Below are 24,208 nucleotides of genomic sequence, written 5' to 3'. Positions count from 1 at the left end.
TTATCCTTGGCTGTCACTCATCTCATCTGACAGGCAGAACAGATTATATATATATTTCTTACATAGCAAGGTCATTCATTCTCCCTGTAAGACAAAATGAAAGACCAACAGGATGAAACAGAGTGCTTATCCAATGCCTGAAGGATCGATCTTGGTGGTTTTTATGTGATCAAATGACTGTGTATTTCTCTCTGATCTCAAAATGACTACTAGACTCTAAGATTGCGTCCCAAATGGCACCCTGTTCCCTGTATAGTGTACAACTTTTGATGAGAGCCCAATGGGCCCAGGTCAAAAGTAGTGCACTGTATAGGGAATAGGGTTCCATTTGGGTTGCAACTTAAGAGACTTGCTTGCTAAGGAAATGTAGTAGCAGCAGGAATTGGTTATGGCTGAGTTAATTTTACATTGAGGAACTAAAAAATATTATATCTGAAAACCTCATAGCTCAATGCTCATAATGGTATTCAATTTCACACGAGGTTTCATACCAGGTGTCTGCATGCCACACAATGAAGACTGTGTTAGCCCACTGAGCTAAAGCCTATAGGTATTACTGTAGCTCGGGGAGCTGACACAAGTCCTTATCAAGGTTACTTATCACGCTAGTGTAGTTCACTGAGCTACAGTAATGCCTATAGGCTTTAGCTCAGTGGGCTATACAAGGATGATGAAAAACAGCTAATCAGTTCTGATCTGGCATTTAATGGATGTATACTGTATTAGCCTACTGAGCTAAAGCCTACCAAAGCATTAGCTCAGGGAACTAACACAAGTCTTGTCAGTTTCTAATTTGGCATTAATTGCTATGGATGAGAAACCAAAACCCTTTTCTCCCTCAAAATTCAGCACCATCTGCATTAGAGTCTGTTTAGAGGAGCATTCTATTGATGAAGTGACCAGCATCGATTCAGCACCATCTGCATTAGAGTCTGTTTAGAGGAGCATTCTATTGATGAAGTGACCAGCATCGATTCAGCACCATCTGCATTAGAGTCTGTTTAGAGGGGCATTCTATTAATGAAGTGACCAGCATCGATTCAGCACCATCTGCATTAGAGTCTGTTTAGAGGGGCATTCTATTGATGAAGTGACCAGCATCGATTCAGCACCGTCTGCATTACAGTCTGTTTAGAGGGGCATTCTATTGACAAAGTGACCAGCATCGATTCAGCACTGTCTGCATTAGAGTCTGTTTAGAGGGGCATTCTATTGATGAAGTGATCTGCATCAATTCAGCACCATCTGCATTACAGTCTGTTTAGAGGGGCATTCAATTGACAGTGACAGTTAAAGGACAAATTCAGTTGGGGTCAATAGCTGTGTCCCAAATGACTATTCCCTAAATAACCCATATGGTATACAGTCAGGTCCATAAATATTTGGACATTGACCAAGTTATTATTATTTTAGCTGTCTACAACAGCATATTGGAGTTGAAATTAAATAATGAATATGTGCTGAAAGTGCAGACTTTCAGCTTTAATTTGTGGGTATTTACATCCAAATCAGGTGAATGGTGTAGGAATTACAGCACTTTTTATATGTGGGCTCTCCCTTTTTAAGGGACCAGAAGTAATTGGACAATTGGCTGCTCAGCTGTTCCATGGCCAGGTGTGTGTTATTCCCTCATTAGTTCATTTACAAGTAAGCAGATAAAAGAGAGTTGAAAATCTAAACAAACCCATCAGAGAGACAGCAAAAACATTAGGTGTGGCCAAATCAACTGTTTGATACATTTTTACATTTTAGTCATTTAGCAGATAAAAGATCTAGAGTTGATTTCAAGCGTGGCATTTGCCAGTGAAGCAAGCCTTCATTAGGCTGAAAAATCAAAAGAAACCCATCAGAGAGATCTCAAAAACATTAGGTGGCCAAATCAACTATTTGGTACATTCTTAAAAAGAAAGAACACACTGGTGAGCTCAGGAACACCAAAAGGCCTGGAAGACCATGGAAAACAACTGTGGCGAATGACAGAATAATTATTTCCTGGTGAAGAAAAAACCCTTCACAACAGTTGGCCAGATCAAGAACACTGTGCAGATGGACAATTAGATTTTAAACATTATTATTTTTTTAGTTAGTGAGTGCATACATTTTCATACTGGCCCCCCGTGGGAATCGAACCCACAACCCTGGCATTGCAAGCGCCATGGTCTACCAACTGAGCTACACGGGGCAATAACCTGAAGCATACTGCGAAAGCAACCTAATACTTTTTTAAGGCAAAGAAGTGAAATGTTCTGCAATGGCCTGAATCCAATTGAGCATGCATTTCACTTCCTGAAGGCAAAACAGAATGCAAAACACCCCAAGAACAAGCAGGAACTGAAGAGAGCTGCAGTAAAGGCCTGGCAGAGCATCACCAGGGAAGAAACCCAGCATCAGGAGATGTCTATGGGTTCCGGACTTCAGGCAGTCATTGACTGCAAATGATTTGCAACCAAGTATTAAGACTCACAATTTAATTTATGATTGTTATTTTATCCAATTACTTTTGAGCCTCTAAAATTGGGGGGCTATGTATAAAAATGTTTGTAATTCCTACACGGTTCATACAATAATTTAGACAAAACCCTTAAATTAAAGATGAAAGTCTACACTTAAAACACATCTCGATTGTTTCCTTTCAAATCCATTGTGGTGGCGTACAGAGCCAAAATGATGCAAATTGTGTCACTGTCCAAATACTTATGGACCTGACTGTATATAGGGAATAGGGTGTCATTTGGGATGCATTCCAATGTCAGCGCCCAGAGCCCAGTTTTTCTAAAGTTATCTATCTGGATTTCGGCTATCGGAAAGGATTAAATGCATAGAAATCCAATGAATAGAACAGGAGTCCCCATTCAAGTCAATCCATTTAATTAATTGTATTTCTACACAGAGTGTACAAAACATTAGGAACACCTTCCTAATATTGAATCCCCTTTTGCCCTCAGAACAGCTTCAATTTGTCGGGGCATGGACTACAAGGTGTCGAAAGCCTTCCACAGGGATGCTGGCCCATGTTGACTCCAATGTTTCCCACAGTTGAATCAAGTTGGCTGGATGTCCTTTGGGTGGTGGACCATTCTTGATACACACGGGAAACTGTTGAGCATGAAAAACCCACCAACATTGCAGTTCTTGACACACTCAAACCAGTGCACTTGGCACCTACTACCATACCCCGTTCAAAGGCACTTAAATTTTTCTTGCCCATTCACCCTCTGAATGGCACACATACACAATCCATGTCTCAATTGTCTCAAGGCTTAAAAATCCTTCTTTAACCTGTCTCCTCCCCTTCATCTACACTGATTGATTCACAGTCACACACACACACACACACTCGCACACACACACACACACACACACACACACACACACACACACACACACACACACACACACACACACACACACACACACACACACACACACACACACACACACACACACACACACACACACACACACACACACACACACACACACACACACACACACACACACACACACACACACACTAACATAAAGAGATAAAGGCATGGATCAGAGCTTAGGTAGTCAGCCATGGAGGAAATCCCTGTGTGTTTTTAAAGAGACTGATACCACTGGGCCTCCTCCACCCATTATCTCACATCTTATCCATGAAGCCAACATTTTGTAGGGCAGGATTACCTAGGCTGCCTCCTGAATGGAACCCTATATAGTGCACTACTTTTGACCAGGGCCCGTAGGTAGTAGTGCACTATAGGGTGCTATTTGGGATGCAACCTCAGGCTCTCTGTTAGAGATTTAATTAACTCCTGTTGACATCTTAGAGAGAGATCACAACCCCACAATCCTACAGAGGGTTGAGATGGAGGCCTCAACTCCGCTAGAACCAAATGTGTCTGTTACTCTGCTACTTGGGGTTACGTCCAAAATGGCACCCTATTCCGAATATATGCTATAGTTGTTCTAGGATCGATCTATAATGGATCCTATAATACGTCTGTAATTCTTCTGTACTCTATCTCCTATATTCTAGTGCACTACGTAGGGAATAGGGTGCCAACTGACACTTCTTTGAGAGATTCAACTTTTGAAGGGTGTTTTCCACCTCACTAAGCAGTAACTAAATAAGAGGATGATTTGGTCTTAGTGGAGAGATTTGAGATAGAATCCCTTAGGCAAAGGATTCGCTTGAACGCGTGCGCACACACAGACCCATGCGCGCACACACACGCACACGACTAGACATGGTTTACACAACATTCACTCACTGCATTTTTATTCGGTGTGTGAGGCATGGTTATTTACTGAAGGTTTTCCCACCTGCATACAGAATATAATTACAGGAGTGAGCTGGGTACCAACATTATCCCTGGACCTAGAGGTATGGCACATGGATATGCTGCTATGAACTATTGTGAGTTAACCTATAATAATCAGCTGCAATTAATAGCGACAGCTAGTCTTACTGGGGTCCGACGCAACGAAAAAGACAAAATACTTTAGAATATACACTACCGTTCAAAAGTTTGGGCTCACTTAGAAATGTCCTTGTTTTCGAAAGAAAAGCAATTTTTTGTCCATTAAAATAACATCAAATTGATCAGAAATACAGTGTAGACATTGTTAATGTTGTAAATGGCTATTGTAGCTGGAAATGGCTGATTTTTTATGGAATATCTACATAGGCCCATTATCAGCAATCATCAGTCCTGTGTTCCAATGGCACGTTGTGTTTGCTAATCCAAGTTTATCATTTTAAAAGCTAATTGATCATTAGAAAACCCATTTGCAATTATGTTAGCACAGCTGAAAACTGTTGTGCTGATTAAAGAAGCAATACAACTGGCCTTCTTGAGACTAGTTGAGTATCTGGAGCATCAGCAATTGTGGGTTCGATTACAGCCTCGAAATGGCCAGAAACAAATAACTTTCTTCTGAAACTCGTCAGTCTCTTCTTGTTCTGAGAAGTGAAGACTATTCCGTGCGAGAAATTGCCAAGAAACTGAAGATCTCGTACAACGCTGTGTACTACTCCCTTCACAGATCTGATTGGTCAAAATACCAATTAGTAGAAAAAGATCAGAATTGGGCTGCCTGTGTCATCGCAGCCAATATGGTTGAGGTTAATTGGGAGGTGGGTGGTATACAGCGTTATTGAGGGGTTGAATGATGCAGCTTGCATATCAAATGCCCCCCGATATACCCTTTATAGTGCACTGCTATTGGCCCTGGTACCCATATAGGGAATAGGCTGCCGTTTGGGACAGAACCATAATATTATGTGATTCAGAGGATGAGGGAGGTGTCTTGATAATAGAAAAATGCAGTGAGTCAGTGGTTCCTGCGTCACATGCAATTGCTTTGTAGTTGTTAAAAGAATGTTTTGATATTTCATCAATCAATAAATAATTTAGACCTAAATACTTACAACCACTTGACTAATAAATAAACACATTTTTCTTTCGATTATTTAATTAATTACGTACATCATGTTATTTCAAGTTATCCATTTGGAACGCAACATCACGTTGTTAAAAAATATGTATACATTCGGCAAAGCCTTGAGCATCTAGAGCTTATATTGACTTTGATTGTGGTTGATGAAAATGACCTTTCAAACGTTGTACGCAACATTGTATGCAACATTATGGCAAGTGACTTGATGTCTACTGTGCCAAAGAGATTTAGAGTTGTTAAACGGGAGTGACGGTGTGTTGATATAATGGTAATTATTGTCAAAATTCCGCTTTTAATAATCTTCAGAATAATACAATATTTTTAAAAAAGAGTAGGCAATCACTTATTACCTAATATGTTGGTATGTAACCTTTTTTAAAATCTAATTCTGATGGTTGTTGAAAGCGGAATTTTGACAATATATCAGGCAAAGATTTTATCAAAATGTTTACCATTGTAACATTTGATGTACAGTCACATTCACTGTGGTTGTCTGAAGCGTGCTATATAGAGTTCACAGCTGGCGATGCCTCATCATGATTGGTTATTCCCCATCATTTGCAACAATGTCAATGAGCATCATCACTATCTTTCATTTGCGGTACCTCAAACTGTCATGATTATCAGCTGAGATAAACTTTGAGTTGATTTTACTCCTGGCTCAGTTTGTCTAAGCAGTGTCTTAACATCATCCTAAAACCTACTCATAATTCCTAGGACCTTTTCTGAGATGCTTTGTGGATATGGGCCCAGATCTTTTGCCAATAATCGTGCAAAATATCAGAATTGGGCTGCCAGTATAAACACAGAGACTGGTCAATGGCACCCTATTCCCTATGTACAGTAGTACACTGCACTCTCTCTCTCTCTCTCTCTCTCTCTCTCTCTCTCTCTCTCTCTCTCTCTCTCTCTCTCTCTCTCTCTCTCTCGCTCTCTCTCTCGCTCTCTCTCTCTCTCTCTCTCTCTCTCTCTCTCTCTCTCTCTCTCTCTCTCTCTCTCTCTCTCTCTCTCTCTCTCTCTCTCTCTCTCTCTCTCTCTCTCTCTCTCTCTCTCTCTCTCTCTCTCTCTCTCTCTCTCCCTCTGGATTTAAATATGCATGAGAAAGGGTTCTGCAACACCCTGATGAAATATACATCACCTAGTCTCCTCTCCTCCGCTCACACGTTTTTTTGGTCATGTCCTGGGGAGACAGTCAGGATAGAAGAGTAGAAACACCAGGCCAGTTTGGGGAGACAGTCAGGATAGAAGAGTAGAAACACCAGGTCAGTTTGGGGAGACAGTCAGGATAGAAGAGTAGAAACACCAGGCCAGTTTGGGGAGACAGTCAGGATAGAAGAGTAGAAACACCAGGTCAGTTTGGGGAGACAGTCAGGATAGAAGAGTAGAAGCACCAGGTCAGTTTGGGGAGACAGTCAGGATAGAAGAGTAGAAACACCAGGCCAGTTTGGGGATACAGTCAGGATAGAAGAGTAGAAACACCAGGCCAGTTTGGGGAGACAGTCAGGATAGAAGAGTAGAAACACCAGGTCAGTTTGGGGAGACAGTCAGGATAGAAGAGTAGAAACACCAGGCCAGTTTGGGGAGAGAGTCAGGATAGAAGAGTAGAAACACCAGGTCAGTTTGGGGAGACAGTCAGGATAGAAGAGTAGAAACACCAGGCCAGTTTGGGGAGACAGTCAGGATAGAAGAGTAGAAACACCAGGTCAGTTTGTGTGGGTGTTTGTTTTCCATATTCATGACACATTTTCCATCAAAGCGCCACTAGAATCACCCACGCTCCTGCCTACCCACATGGCTATGATGTCGTCCCACATGTGAAACACATTCACAATCACAGCACTGTCATTGTGTGTATCATCAACTCATAGACTAGCTGCTAGCCTCATTTATGTCAAGTGGTCCTCGACTGCATACTGTACAGGCCTACATGCAGCAGCAATAGGCCTACAATCTAGGCTGTGAAGAAACAGTTAGTTAGTATTGTTTCTTCCTGTATGAGGACTGATGAGATCCCCCTGGTAGTGAGGACTGATGGGATACCCCTGGTAGTGAGGACTGATGAGATCCCATTGGTAGTGATGACTGATGAGATCCCCCTGGAAGTGATGACTGATGAGATCCCCCTGGTAATGATGACTGATTTTAAGATAACTAGCTCGTCGGTCTCACGATTCTACGTGTTATAACAATGTAATAACAATGGTTTACAATGGGCCATTCTGGCTCAGACAAGTCTAAATGCATTTAATGATGATGTAATGTAGACAGAAGTCCTACCTGCCTAACTCTTTGAGATTTGCATTTCTGTTTAATTGTATCTTTATTTCATTTTTGTGTGTTAAATGGGAACTGCCCCATTTGAGGGAATGATGTTACCGGCTGCGTCAAGTAGTGCACTACTTTAAATAGGGAATAGGGTGTTATTTCGGATGCAGACATTTGTTGTTCAAGCTTTAATGGAGCGATGTGTTTGGATTCAGGGGAAAAAGGAAATTAAGAAATATCAGCTGCATCGTTCCACGTTCCCCTTCAATTATTAATCCTATTTTCTTATGAATTAGTAATGTTTTCAACTCTCAAATATTTATCTATTTTCACAGCCTTCAAATATTTATGGACGGGACACCAACAAGAGTCTGTACAGTGATACCCATCTGATGTTAGAAGGATGTTAGCATTAGAAGATGTTTAACCCTCTAGAGTCTAAGCCCTGTCTAAACCGGGTGAGGGGGAGGGGTGTGGGTGGGGGGGCTTGGGGTGTGTGTGTTCTAAGCTAACATATGCAATTTTTTTAAGATGGTCATACCAAGGATCATTTAGCTATTTGATGTGGAATTTTAAGACCCCTTAAGGTATAATAAATAAATAAAAAATTGATAAAATATTGAATTTGGCATTACTGCTATTAGCCAATAGAAACTTATTGAATAACAGATTCACTACATGGAACAACAGATAGTCCCAAAATAAAGTGTCTGTCCTATATCTGAGAGATGTAAGAAAGATCAGGAAACTATATACTGCATATATATACAGTACCAGTCAAAAGTTTGGACACACCTACTCATTCCAGGGGTTTTCTTTATTTGTACTATTTTCTAACTGTAAGTCGCTCTGGATAAGAGCGTCTGCTAAATGACGGAAATGTAAATGTAAATGTTCTACATTGTAGAATAATAGTGAAGACATCAGAACTATGAAATAACACATATGGAATCATGTACTAACCAAAAAAGTGTTAAACAAATCAAAACATATACAATTATATACAACATTCTTGTATGAGTTCCACCATATGCTGAGCACTTGTTGGTTGCTTTTCCTTCACTCTGCCGTCCGACTCATCCCAAACCATCTCAATTGGGTTGAGGTCGGGGGATTGTGGAGGCCAGGTCATCTGATGCAGCACTCCATCACTCTCCTTCTTGGTAAAATAGCCCTTACACATCCTGGAGGTGTGTTGGGTCATTGTCCTGTTGAAAAACAAATGATAGTCCCACTAAGCCCAAACCAGATGGGATGGCGTATCGCTGCAGAATGCTGTGGTAGCCATGCTGGCTATGTGTGCCGTGAATTCTAAATAAATCACAGACAGTGTCACCAGCAAAACACCCTCACACCATAACACCTCCTCCTCCATGCTTTACGGTTGGAACTACACATGTGGAGATCATCCGTTCACCCACACCGCGTCTCACAAGGACACGGCGGTTGGAACCACAAATCTCAAATTTGGACTCCAGACCAAAGGACAAATTTCCACCGGTCTAATGTCCATTGCTTGTGTTTCTTGGCTCAAGCAGGTCTCTTCTTCTTATTAGTGTCCTTTAGTAGTGGTTTCTTTGCAGCAATTCGACCATGAAGGACTGATTCACACAGTCCCCTCTGAACAGTTGATGTTGAGATGTGTCTGTGACTTGAACTCTGTGAAGCATTTATTTGGGCTGCAATTTCTGAGGCTGGTAACTCTAATGAACTTATCCTCTGCAGCAGAGTTAACTCTGGATGTTCCATTCCTGTGACGGTCCTCATGAGAGCCAGTTTCATCATAGTGCTTGATGGTTTTTGCGACTGCACTTGAAGAAACGTTCAAAGTTCTTGAAATGTTCCGTATTGACTGACCTTCATGTCTTAAAGTATTGATGGACTGTCGTTTCTCTTTGCTTGTTTGAGCTGTTCATGCCATAATATGGCTATCTTCTATTTTGATTTTGATTTGTTTAACACTTTTTTGATTACTACATGATTCCATATGTGTTATTTCATAGTTTTGATGTCTTCACTATTATTCTACAATGGAAAGCGGTAGTGGAAACCGTTCGGACGCTACAGACAGAAGTTGGCAGAAGAGGCTGTACCAACTTCAAACTTCCAAACTGTTCAGACGTTTTCGTGAGAAGACAGATTTTTGGGATGTCTCATGGTCTGACAAACACGCTCTAGGTCTGCCCACTTCCACCGCAGATACGGAAGGGCGATATCGGCGGATGCGGTGGATTAAGACGCATCCAATGCAAAAACCCACGTATCTCAAGCTTAAACTGAAGGATTTTGATGGGGATTTTTTTATTATGTTAATTACATTTTCGTGGGGCGTGACCATTGTAGGCCAAGGGTTAAATTGAAGACCAGGATACAATCAGAGCCGTGTTGTAGCAAGAGCGCTACCGACAATACTCCTTTTAAAGGCAATTTCTCCAACATCCACAGAGATCGCATTCATGGTAAATGCCAGATGTCGGCTCAAGCTGAAATGACTTTTTATATGAAAGCATTGTGCAAAATAAACAATGTAAGCATTGTTCTCAAAAACTTTTGTTTGATTGAATCCCGTCCTAAATTTAAGCCTGGATGTCTTTTATGATTTACACAGATTCCATTTTAGTAGAGGTGATTTTTAGAGATGTCTGTCATTTTAAATGATCAGAGTATTTAATAAGATGACCTTATGAGGAAGAAAAATAGGTAATTATTTACGTCATGGGTTTTGACAAATAAATATCTTCCATCAAGTTAATCAGTGAATACTTTGAAAAATAGTGTGTTGTTGCTTTGAAGTGGAGCAGTCCAAAACACCAAACTGTTACCGTTTCTCCTAAACTCTAAAAACCTGAGAGTTTGAGAGTTTGAGCATTCTTAGCAGAAAAAAAGTAGCATGATGTCACACTGGAACTTCTCAGCATCATTTCCACAGGGGAGAATAGTATCAAACTGAAATTGAACAAAGGCTCTAAGTTTTCAAATAATAATTATAACAACACAAATAATACATTTAATTTGTAAAGCACATTTCTCATCTAGTGATAAGGTAGTGTATTAGCCTGCATATCTCGTACTATCCAGTGATAAGGTAGTCTATTAGCCTGCATATCTTGTACTATCCAGTGATAAGCAGTGGTGGAAAAAGTATCCAATTGTCATACTTGAGTAAAAGTCAAAATACCTTAATAGAAAACGAGTCAAGTAAAAGTCACCCAGTAAAATACTACTTGATTAAAAGTATTTGTTTTTCAATATACTTAAGTATCAAAAGTAAAATTAAAAGAATGAATTATTTCAAATTCCTTATAGTAAGCAAACCAGACGGCACTATTTTATTGTTTTTTAAATGTACAGATCGCCAGAGACACACTCCAACACTCAGACATCGTTTACAAATGAAGCATTTGTGTTTAATGAGTCCCCCAGATCAGAGGCAGTAGGGATGACCAGGGATGCATCAATTGGACCATTTTCCTGTCCTACTAAGCATTCAAAATGTAACGAGTACTTTTTGGTGTCAGGGAAAATGTATGGAGTAAAAATTAAAAGTTGTCAAAAATATAAATAGTAAAGTAAAGTGATAAGGTAGTGCATTAGTGTGATGCGTGTGATAGAAGGAGTCAGGCGCAAGAGAGTAATATGCATCCAAAAAGTTTATTCCGTCAATAAACAGTTGCGCAAGCATTCGACAACAAAACTCAGGCACAGGGGAAAATTCTACCCTGGCAAACAACAAGGTAAGGGTAGCTCAACCGAGCTACACACAGCTCACAACAAACAATCACCCACACAGACAAGGAAGCAGAGGGAACACTTATACAATGACTAATTGGGGATAAGGACCAGGTATGTGTGATTAATTAGACAAGACAAGTGGAGTGATGATAAATGGATCGGCAGCAGCTAGTAAGCCGGTGACGACGAACGCCGAAACCTGCCCGAACAAGGAGGGGAGGCAGCCTCGGCGAAAGTCGTGACAGTTAGCCTGCATATCTCTTCCTATCCAGTGATAGTGTACTGTATGAGGTGCAGTAGCAGACTTTTGGAGCTTAATACTGTAATATCTCATGGTTTATGAAAATAAAGGGTTCCAGGCTACTAGAACACACACACACGCTCCTCTGTTCCCATGGTTACCCAGGCTCTGTGACGATTGGAACAGTAGCAGTGATTGTGTGTGTGTGTGTGTTTGTGTGCAGCATTATGTATGAAACCAGCCCCCTCACCAAACTACAAGGCTTTCTCTGTGTGTCATAACCATCCTCCCTGATGCAGGCACACATGCAGGCACACACACACACACACACACACACACACACACACACACACACACACACACACACACACACACACACTATAGGATAGCCACACTGTAGGATACAATGAACACCTTCCTGACTGTCCACTCTCAGTTGGGAAAGTCTGAGATCTCTGTGTGTGTGTACAGTGAGGGAAAAAAGTATTTGATCCCCTGCTGATTTTGTACATTTGCCCACTGACAAAGAAATGATCAGTCTATAATTTTAATGGTAGGTTTATTTGAACAGTGAGAGACAGAATAACAACAAAAGATCCAGAAAAACGCATGTCAAAAATGTTATAAATTGATTTGCATTTTATTGAGGGAAATAAGTATTTGACCCCCTCTCAATCAGAAAGATTTCTGGCTCCCAGGTGTCTTTTATACAGGTAACGAGCTGAGATTAGGAGCACACTCTTAAAGGGAGTGCTCCTAATCTCAGCTTGTTACCTGTATAAAAGACACCTGTCCACAGAAGCAATCAATCAATCAGATTCCAAACTCTCCACCATGGCCAAGACCAAAGAGCTCTCCAAGGATGTCAGGGACAAGATTGTAGACCTACACAAGGCTGGAATGGGCTACAAGACCATCGCCAAGCAGCTTGGTGAGAAGGTGACAACAGTTGGTGCGATTATTCGCAAATGGAAGAAACACAAAATAACTGTCAATCTCCGTCGGCCTGGGGCTCCATGCAAGATCTCACCTTGTGGAGTTGCAATGATCATGAAAACGGTGAGGAATCAGCCCAGAACTACACGATCAATGATTTCAAGGCAGCTGGGACCATAGTCACCAAGAAAACAATTGGTAACACACTACGCCGTGAAGGACTGAAATCCTGCAGCGCCCGCAAGGTCCTCCTGCTCAAGAAAGTACATGCCCGTTTGAAGTTTGCCAATGAACATCTGAATGATTCAGAGGAGAACTGGGTGAAAGTGTTGTGGTCAGATGAGACCAAAATCGAGCTCTTTGGCATCAACTCAACTCGCCGTATTTGGAGTAGGAGGAATGCTGCCTATGACCCCAAGAACACCATCCCCAACGTCAAACATGGAGGTGGAAACATTATGCTTTGGGGGTGTTTTTCTGCTAAGGGGACAGGACAACTTCACCGCATCAAAGGAACAATGGACGGGGCCATGTACCGTCAAATCTTGGGTGAGAACCTCCTTCCCTCAGCCAGAGCATTGAAAATGGGTCGTGGATGGGTAATCCAGCAAGACAATGACCCAAAACACACGGCCAAGGCAACAAAGGAGTGGCTCAAGAAGAAGCACATTAAGGTCCTGGAGTGGCCTAGCCAGTCTCCAGACCTTAATCCCATAGAAAATCTGTGGAGGGAGCTGAAGGTTCGAGTTGCCAAACGTCAGCCTCGAAACCTTAATGACTTGGAGAAGATCTGCAAAGAGGAGTGGGACAAAATTCCTCCTGAGATGTGTGCAAATATGGTGGCCAACTACAAGAAACGTCTGACCTCTGTGATTGCCAACAAGGGTTTTGCCACCAAGTACTAAGTCATGTTTTGCAGAGGGGTCAAATACTTATTTCCCTCATTAAAATGCAAATCAATTTATAACATTTTTGACATGCGTTTTTCTGGATTTCTTTGTTGTTATTCTGTCTCTCACTGTTCAAATAAACCTACCATAAAAATTATAGACTGATCATTTCTTTGTCAGTGGGCAAATGTACAAAATCAGCAGGGGATCAAATACTTTTTTCCCTCACTGTATGTGTGTGTGTGTGTGTGTGTGTTGAACTCTCCCAGTGTTAAATACCATAGCTCTGTGTCAGCATAGAGCAGATTAGTAACAGGTGAAAATAGTCCAGATAAGGACATGAGAGTGAAAGAGGTGAAGGGGAGGGAAGGAGGGAGAGGGAGCGAAATAGAGAGATAGTGAGAGAGAGAGATAGTGAGAGAGGAGAGGAGATTATGAGGCTAAGAGAGTAAGAGTAGGCAGCTGACGAAGAGGGGGAAAGGGATAGAAAGAGGGTGAGGGAAGAGAGAGAGGGAGATGGATAGAAAGAGAGAGAGGGAGATGGATAGAAAGAGGGAGAGGGAAGAGAGAGAGGGAGATGAATAGAAAGAGAGTGAGGGAAGAGAGAGAGGGAGATGGATAGAAAGAGGGTGAGGGAAGAGAGAGAGGGAGATGGATAGAAAGTGGGTGAGGGAAGGAGAAAGGGAGATGGATAAAAAGAGGGAGAGGGAAAGAGAGAGGGAGATGGATAGAAAGAGGGTGAGGGAAGGAGAAAGGGAGATGGATAGAACGAGGGAGAGGGAAAGAGAGAGGGAGATGGATAGAAAGAGGGAGAGGGAAAGAGAGAGAGGGAGATGGATAGAAAGAGGGAGATGGAAGGAGAAAGGGAGATGGATAGAAAGAGGGAGAGGGAAAGAGAGAGGGAGATGGATAGAAAGAGGGAGAGGGAAAGAGAGAGAGGGAGATGGATAGAAAGAGGGAGAGGGAATGAGAAAGGGAGATGGATAGAAAGAGGGAGAGGGAAGGAGAGAGGGAGAGGGATAGAAAGAGGGAGAGGGAAGGAGAAAGGGAGAAGGATAGAAAGAGGGAGAGGGAAGGAGAAAGGGAGATGGATAGAACGAGGGAGAGGGAAAGAGAGAGGGAGATGGATAGAAAGAGGGAGAGGGAAGGAGAAAGGGAGATGGATAGAAAGAGGGAGAGGGAAAGAGAGAGGGAGATGGATAGAAAGAGGGTGAGGGAAAGGGAGAGGGAGATGGATAGAAAGAGGGTGAGGGAAAGAGAGAGGGGGAGATGGATAGAAAGAGGGTGAGGGAAAGAGAGAGGGAGATGGATAGAAAGAGGGAGAGGGAAAGAGAAAGGGAGATGGATAGAAAGAGGGAGAGGGAAAGAGAGAGGGAGATGGATAGAAAGAGGGAGAGGAGGAAGGGAACCATAAGGGAAAAGGAGAGGGGGAGAGGGAAAGAAGGAGAGGAGGGAGGGAAAAAAGAGCTTACCCTGCCACAGACATTAAGCTGACAGGAATCTGTGGGGAAGCTCTTCATTAAAGTGTGTGTATGTATGTGTGCGTTTATGTGTATGTTACCGGGGTCTGCATGATCCTCCTTAAGCTTTGCTGTCACATCCACTTCAGTGGAAACAGAGAGAGAGAGAGAGAGAGAGCAAGAAAGAGAGACGGAGAGAGAGAGACACACACACTTCATCAGCCACAGTAAAATCATATTTCAGTTTTTTTTTTATCGCTTTGGTACTGTTTTCACAAGTATGTGGTACATTTTCACAACTCTTAGTACAAAACTCCAAACTGGTCACACTTGTAACGCAGCCAGTCCTTCATTAAAAACTTGTCATTATACATTGATTTGGATTGTAAACATCTCTCACCACACAACCATTGATTCAAAATATAAGTTTATTGTGAAATGTAATGAGATAATTCGTTTAATAACCAAAACACAACATAAAGATATCTTTTCAATTTAGTGATTTTAACTACCAGTTAATCTAATAGCAAACAATGCAAGATATGTGTTTCAAATCGCCCTTAGAAGTGCTGAAAGTAATATGCTACAGTACTGTAAATTACAGTAGATTACACAGTTTTCACATTAGGTACTACACTTACATTACCCAACAAAATGACAGAAAATCTATAATTTCCATAACATCTCTCCAATGTGTAATAAAAAGTGTGATCAATGAAGAAAGACATCCTCTACAATCATTCATGCAACAAAAAAATCCAGATATAATTGCAACATAGATGTACTGTCTGTAAGACAATGTAAGAAATTAGACAATGTAAACAAATTAAAATAATGACAATAAAACATAAAGTTTAGCACGCATTAATTAGCATCAAGCCAATCTTGAGCATTTGGCCATACATTTTCATCCACATCACAGTGAACGTCCTCATTGTTCATGCACCGTTAGAAAAACCTTTTGGCATGGTGAAACCAAGCTTGACATTGGTCTGCATTGATGTCGTCGCATGCATCATCCATGGCCAGAAGGAGGGTGGCACGCTCATGGGGATGGCGATCATACACCTTCCACCTCCATGCTGAAACAATTCCTCAATAGGGTTGAGGAAAGGAGAGTATGGGGGCAGGTATAGGGTCACGAATCGTGGATGGGCCCGAAACCATGCCTGAACCACCTCCGCATGGTGGAACCTGACATTGTCCCACACAATGACCCCTTCACCTTGACAGGCCTGCTCAATTTCATTGAGAAACACAATGAGGTGTGCAGCGTTGTAGGATCCAAGTAATGGCCTACATCCTACCACACCATCTTCAGAGATAGCTGCGCACATGGAGATGTTTTCCCCATGTTGTCCAGGCACTTGGACGGTCGCCCGTTGGCCGATGAGGTTCCGCCCAGGGCCAGGTTGAAGCCCGTTTCATCAACAAAGATATACTTGTGATGGTTCACACGAGCATCAAGCACCATCACCTTCTAAAAATATATTTTGGTTAGTTGTTTTTATAGTATAGTTCCAATATGATATTGTGAAGTAGCATGTGCATTGATAGTAACAGTAATACAGTATATAGTGCTGCATCTGAACATACTCGGTCTGCAGTTGTTTCACCCAGTCGTTGTTTCTCTCAAAAGGCACCAGGTAAATGTGCTTCATAGATACCTGGTGCCTCTTCAAAAGTTGAGCGATTGTTGGTAGGCTGATGGATGCCACATTGGCATAGGTGTCATCGTTTTCCTCAATGGCCTGCTTTATTTCAGAGAGCCGTATGTCATTCCTGGCACTCACCATTTCCACCACTGCCCACTCCTGCTGGTTGGTCAGCACACGGCCTCCACCATGGGGTCTTCTGTCAATTCTGAGGGTAGATCAGAGTATACTGTCAATAGATCATACTGTAAGAATACTGTAACATGTTTTGTGAATTTACATGCATTAAAATATATCATTTACTGTAAATGTAATGGTAAAGCATAGTGCATATCCTGCAGACTTACTGATTTTCTTGGCGAAATGTTATGATCGAATTGATCTTTTCAGATTGGGGTGAACTAATCTGTTTACCACATGGTCAACGACGATGGGCCGGACTTCATCAGACACAACAGTTACCTGCCGTCTGCCTCCCTCTCTCTAATGTCCACCTCTTTGACGGGGCCCCTGCCCAGCTTTCTGACCTCTGACGGGGCCCCTGCCCAGCTCTCTAACAGACCCCTTGTCCAAGAGCTCTTTGATTTCTTCCTCTCCCTTGCTGTGTATCCTGCTCCAGTCTCAAATCTCTGGAAGACTGAAACAGGTTTCCCTCAAGAATTTCTCTGTATTTAGCGCCATCCATCATTCCTTCAATTCTGACCAGTTTCCCAGTCCCTCCCGATGAAATACATCCCCACAGCATGATGCTGCCACCACCATGCTTCACTGTTGGGATGGTGTTCTCAGGGTGATGAGAGGTGTTGGGTTTGCGCCAGACATAGCGTTTTCCTTGATGGCCAAAAAGCTCAATTTTAGTCTCGTCTGACCAGAGTACCTTCTTCCATATGTTTGGGGAGTCTCCCACATGCCTTTTGGCGAACACCAAACGTGTTTGCTTATTTTTGTCTTTAAGCAATGGCTTTTTCTGGCCACTCTTCCATTAAGCCCAGCTCTGTGGAGTGTACGGCTTAAAGTGGTCCTATAGACCGATACTCCAATCTCCGTTGTGGAGCTTTGCAGCTCCTTCAGGGTTATCTTTGGTCTCTTTGTTGCCTCTCTGATTAATGCCCTCCTTGCCTGGTCCGTGAGTTTTGGTGGGCGGCCCTCTCTTGGCAGATTTATTGTGGTGCCATATTCTTTCCATTTTTTTATATTTTTTTATAACCCAACCCTGATCTGTACTTCTCCACAACTTTGTCCCTGACCTGTTTGGAGAGCTCCTTGGTCTTCATGGTGCCGCTTGCTTGGTGGTGTCCCTTACTTAGTGGTGTTGCAGTTCTTTCAGAGCAAGTGTATATATACTGAGATCATGTGACAGATCATGTGACACTTAGATTGCACACAGGTGGACTTTATTTAACTAATTATGTGACTTCTGAAGGTAATTGGTTGCACCAGATCTTATTTAGGGGCTTCATAGCAAAGGGGGTAAATACATATGCACACACCAGTTTTCCGTTATTGATTTTTTAGAATTTTTTGAAACAAGTAATTTTTTTAAATTTCACTTCAACAATTTGGACTATTTTGTGTATGTCCATTACATGAAATCCAAATAACAATCCATTTAAATTACAGGTTGTAATGCAACAAAATAGTAAAAACGCCAAGGGGGATGAATACTTTTGCAAGGCACTGTATATGGTGACCAATTGTGACCGACCGGCTCGAATCGGTCTTATGTAGCAAAATTTGAAATTATGTTTTTTACATTGGATAAAAGTAGAGACTCAGAGCTAGAAAATTGCATATCATACACTACAGTTGAGGAACAATGGGAAAGTAATTCTGCTTTGAAAAGATGATAAACTTGTAACCCTACTTTTGAGAAATGTTTTGATACACCTACTGGAGAGCTTTTCTTTGTCTACACCCATTCAGCATCGTTCACACCCTCTTAAGCTATAGCCCCGCCCGTAAACTCAGAGCGTTGTCAGATTGTCCATTCATAAATTCAGAGCGTTTCGCTCTCGAAGCGTTCAGAACGCACACTGGACGCTCTGGTGGAGGAGTAGGGTTGATCCGAGCGTTCTGTCCTAACAACGGCAGTCAAGCACCCAAGCTAACGTTGGCTAGCTTGCTAGCTACTTCCAGACACAAATGAGAGAACAGCTCACTCTGACCATTTTATTCGCCCTAGCAGAGATGGTTAGGCTGTTTTTATGTTATCCAGAGCATTGGTGACTGCAACTGTGCAGCTGGCAACAATTTAATTACGTTTTTTTGCCAACGTTTACTGACACCGGCCATATTCAACGGGTGTTGAGCGTTCGTGGTTACCACTACAGTATGTGAAGTCAATTAGCAGGGTTATCGTGTATCATACATGTAATTTAGATGTTTATACTTTACAAACACACATCTTATTTCTGTAGTTCTCAAAAGCCATATATAGTAGACAAACCAGTTACAAATCTATAGGTTTACCAAACGGTTAAGTGATTAACCATTAAGTGCAGTTGGATTAAGTGATGAATAGAGAATCAGATGAAAAGTATCGTGAGCATTGCATTGTGAAAGGCAATTACTTTATATGAAAGGTATTTCTAGATGAAACACTGATTAGGTTTGGTGAAAAAGTCACTGTGTGATTTGGTGTGTTGTACTTAGTTAATTGAAAATGTGCTTAAAGTTGTGAAAAAACAGCCTTTTTGATGATCTGCTTTGAGTTTTGTACTAAGAGTTGTGAAATTTTACCACATACTTGTGAAAATAGTACCAAAGTGATAAAAAAAAACGGTATACTGATAATTACAGTTTGCCGGTATATTTCAAATTATTGTTATCAGTTATTAAATGGAAAGACGGTAGGGTCCTCCAAAAATGAACGGTCTACGCTGGTCTTGCCTGTAACAGTCAAGGTGTAGCTGATGTAAATGCTGTGTAAATGAATTAGAATCAATACAGGTGGATAGGCCTGCACTTCTCTTTCAGCACTTGCTGGAAAACTAACAGGGATGAAGCAGCAGGTTCATTGTTAAGAGTATTCCCTCCATTCCTATGGGCCCTGGTCATAAGTAGTGCACTATATAGGGAATAGGGTGCCATTTGGGACGTACCCCTGGATAATGAGGTCAGCAGTTATTTATAGTCCCTGCGATGGAGAGAGATTGAGCAAGCGAGTGAGTGAATAGTTGAACATGGAAAAATAAATGAAGAAAAAACAGAAAGGTCTATGTCTCTTTGTGGCCTCAGGCTCTGGTAATCTCTAACAGTCCTGTAAAATGTTGATATGTCACCGCGGAGATGGAGGGCGTATCACGCTACTTCTAACGGTTAGGACTATTTTCCCGTGTGTAGGGGGATGACGCTCCGAGTCTGTCCCTCTCGCTCACCCACTGGCCTACATTCTGAGCCAAGTGGACCCGGGGCGTCCGTATCCCTCCCCGTACAGCAGCAGCTCACGTCAACTTCGGTTTACATCGCCACAGAGACAACCGTTTCAAACCTCCCAGAGTTCCGCTGGAGGGCCATGGCGGTACAATAGAGAGACTTGAAAGGAAGGGAAAGAAAGAAAGAGTGACCAAACAGATTCAGGCGTGATATTGTTCTGAATGTGTTCTAGGTCAAGGCTAGAGTAGAAGAACACTAGAACACTGTCAAGAGTTCTGAATCAATGTTTAAGTCTTTATTCCCACAGACAAGGTGTTTATGTATAATCTGTTTACATTTGTTCATCCTTATCTCAGGTTTGTACCATAGTGCCCTCTAAGCTCATCACTAAGCTAAGGATCCTGGGACTAAACACCTCCCTCTGCAACTGGATCCTGGACTTCCTGACGGGCCGCCCCCAGGTGGTAAGGGTAGGTAACAACACATCTGCCACACTGATCCTCAACACGGGGGCCCCTCAGGGGTGCGTGCTCAGTCCCCTCCTGTACTCTCTGTTCACCCATGACTGCATGGCCAGGCACGACTCCAACACCATCATTAAGTTTGCCGACGACACAACAGTGGTAGGCCTGATCACCGACAACGATGAGACAGCCTATAGGGAGGAGGTCAGAGATCTGGCCGTGTGGTGCCAGGACAACAACCTCTCCCTCAACGTGACCAAGACAAAGGAGATGATTGTGGACTACAGGAAAAAAAAGAGGACTGAGCACGCCCCCATTCTCATCGACGGGGCTGTAGTGGAACAGGTTGAGAGCTTCAAGTTCCTTGGTGTCCACATCACCAACGAACTATCATGGTCCAAGCACACCAAGACAGTCGTGAAGAGGGCACGACAAAGCCTATTCCCCCTCAGGAGACTAAAAAGATTTGGCATGGGTCCTCAGATCCTCAAAAAATTCTACAGCTGCACCATCGAGAGCATCCTGACTGGTTGCATCACCGCCTGGTATGGCAACTGCTTGGCCTCTGACCGCAAGGCACTACAGAGGGTAGTGCGTACGGCCCAGTACATCACTGGGGCAAAGCTCCCTGCCATCCAAGACCTCTATACCAGGCGGTGTCAGAGGAAGGCCCTCAAAATTGTCAAAGACTCCAGCCACCCTAGTCATAGACTGTTCTCTCTGCTACCGCACGGCAAGCGGTACCGGAGTGCCAAGTCTAGGTCCAAAAGACTTCTCAACAGCTTCTACCCACAAGCCATAAGACTCCTGAACAGCTAATCATGGCTACCCGGACTATTTGCACTGCCCCCCACCCCATCCTTTTTACGCTGCTGCTACTCTGTTAAGTATTTATGCATAGTCACTTTAACTCTACCCACATGTACATATTACCTCAACTACCTCAACTAGCCGGTGCCCCGCACATTGACTCTGCACCGTTACCCCCCTGTATATATAGCCTCCCTACTGTCACTTTATTTTACTTCTGCTCTTTGTTTTTCTCAACACTTTTTTTTTGTTGTTGTTTTATTCTTACTTTTTTTGTTTAAAATAAACGCACTGTTGGTTAAGGGCTGTAAGTAAGCATTTCACTGTAATGTCTGCACTTGTTGTATTCGGCGCATGTGACCAATAAAATTTGATTTGATTCGATTTGATTCTATAGCTCTGTAATGGATGCTTTGTGTCGGATTCTCCTCAGTCAGTAGAGAGCAGTGTGTGTGTGTGAGAGCAGGAGGCAGAGCTCATCATACCTTGTAATATAGCTAATCTAAACAGCCCTGTTCACGTCCCAGCCCATCAAGCTGTGTCTCATCTCAATACTGCAGTCAAATGGATTAGCTACGTATTAGGTTATATTCTATCTGTCCATTTCAAAACACATGATAACCAAACAGGAGAAAATTATCTCAGTAGTGGAATCCTGAACCCTTCTGCTCCTTAATTTCTGACACAAATTAACTCTTTGTTTTTCATGAAGTGGCAGAAGAACCATGACAAAATTACATTTCTCCATGAAATTTCAAAAACAACCTTTCACGTCGGCTAAAACAGAAAAGTAACGTAATTCATGTCCCAATTCAATGCTCCTCCACCCACCCACACACAGCACACACACACACACACACACACACACACACACACACACAGACACACACACACACACACACACACACACACACACACACACACACACACACACACACACACACACACACACACATGCTCCCAAAACAAACCCGCTGCTGACAGCTGAGATCAAAAGCTAAAACAATGACATGGTTAACGAGGATGTCTATTCTGCTTCACCAGGTGTGTTAACGAGGCTGTCTATTCTGCTTCACCAGGTGTGTTAACGAGGCTGTCTATTCTGCTTCACCAGGTGTGTTAACGAGGCTGTCTATTCTGCTTCACCTGGTGTGTTAACGAGGCTGTCTATTCTGCTTCACCTGGTGTGTTAACGAGGCTGTCTATTCTGCTTCACCTGGTGTGTTAACGAGGCTGTCTATTCTGCTTCACCTGGTGTGTTAACGAGGCTGTCTATTCTGCTTCACCAGGTGTGTGACTCTGATCGCTGACCTCCAGCTGATTTACACATCAATTACCCAGTGTGCATCCATTCATCAGACATAGTGATTTGAAGGGTGCGAAGGAGGCACAGATCGCCAGGGTAAGAGCTGTCAAGCGTGCCTCTTATGCCGAGGCGGCGAAAAGAGTGAAAGAACGTGGGAGTGTGTCTGTCCCCATGGTAGGGGCACCGCAGTGTATTGTAGTTCTGCGTTGAGCAGGGTCCCTAATAGTGTACTATGTAGGGAAAAGGGTGCCATTTGGGATGCACACATAGTGATGTGAACTGTCAATGCACTGCTGCTTTCAAGCACTATGGGCTCTGGTCAAAAGTAGTGTACTATGTAGGGAAAAGGGTGCCATTTGGGACATACCCATAATGATTTGAACTGAGAAAAATGAAAGAGAACAGACACCAGGGGACATACAGTGAGGGAAAAAAGTATTTGATCCCCTGCTGATTTTGTACATTTGCCCACTGACAAAGAAATGATCAGTCTATAATTTTAATGGTAGGTTTATTTGAACAGTGAGAGACAGAATAACAACAAAAAAATCCAGAAAAACGCATGTCAAAAATGTTATAAATTGATTTGCATTTTAATGAGGGAAATAAGTATTTGACCCCCTCTCAATCAGAAAGATTTCTGGCTCCCAGGTGTCTTTTATACAGGTAACGAGCTGAGATTAGGAGCACACTCTTAAAGGGAGTGCTCCTAATCTCAGCTTGTTACCTGTATAAAAGACACCTGTCCACAGAAGCAATCAATCAATCAGATTCCAAACTCTCCACCATGGCCAAGACCAAAGAGCTCTCCAAGGATGTCAGGGACAAGATTGTAGACCTACACAAGGCTGGAATGGGCTACAAGACCATCGCCAACAGCTTGGTGAGAAGGTCACAACAGTTGGTGCAATTATTCGCAAATGGAAGAAACACAAAATAACTGTCAATCTTCCTCGGCCTGGGGCTCCATGCAAGATCTCACCTCGTGGAGTTGCAATGATCATGAGAACGGTGAGGAATCAGCCCAGAACTACACGGGAGGATCTTGTCAATGATCTCAAGGCAGCTGGGACCATAGTCACCAAGAAAACAATTGGTAACACACTACGCCGTGAAGGACTGAAATCCTGCAGCGCCCGCAAGGTCCCCCTGCTCAAGAAAGCACATATACAGGGCCGTCTGAAGTTTGCCAATGAACATCTGAATGATTCAGAGGAGAACTGGGTGAAAGTGTTGTGGTCCGATGAGACCAAATCGAGCTCTTTGGCATCAACTCAACTCGCCGTATTTGGAGGAGGAGGAATGCTGCCTATGACCCCAAGAACACCATCTCCACCGTCAAACATGGAGGTGGAAACATTATGCTTTGGGGGTGTTTTTCTGCTAAGGGGACAGGACAACTTCACCGCATCAAAGGGACGATGGACGGGGCCATGTACCGTCAAATCTTGGGTGAGAACCTCCTTCCCTCAGCCAGGGCATTGAAAATGGGTCGTGGATGGGTATTCCAGCATGACAATGACCCAAAACACACGGCCAAGGCAACAAGGGAGTGGCTCAAGAAGAAACACATTAAGGTCCTGGAGTGGCCTAGCCAGTCCCCAGACCTTAATCCCATAGAAAATCTGT

The sequence above is a fragment of the Coregonus clupeaformis genome, chromosome 3 (assembly GCF_020615455.1).
Source record: "Coregonus clupeaformis isolate EN_2021a chromosome 3, ASM2061545v1, whole genome shotgun sequence".
NCBI lineage: Eukaryota > Metazoa > Chordata > Actinopteri > Salmoniformes > Salmonidae > Coregonus > Coregonus clupeaformis.
Note: the sequence above shows the minus strand (reverse complement) of the source record.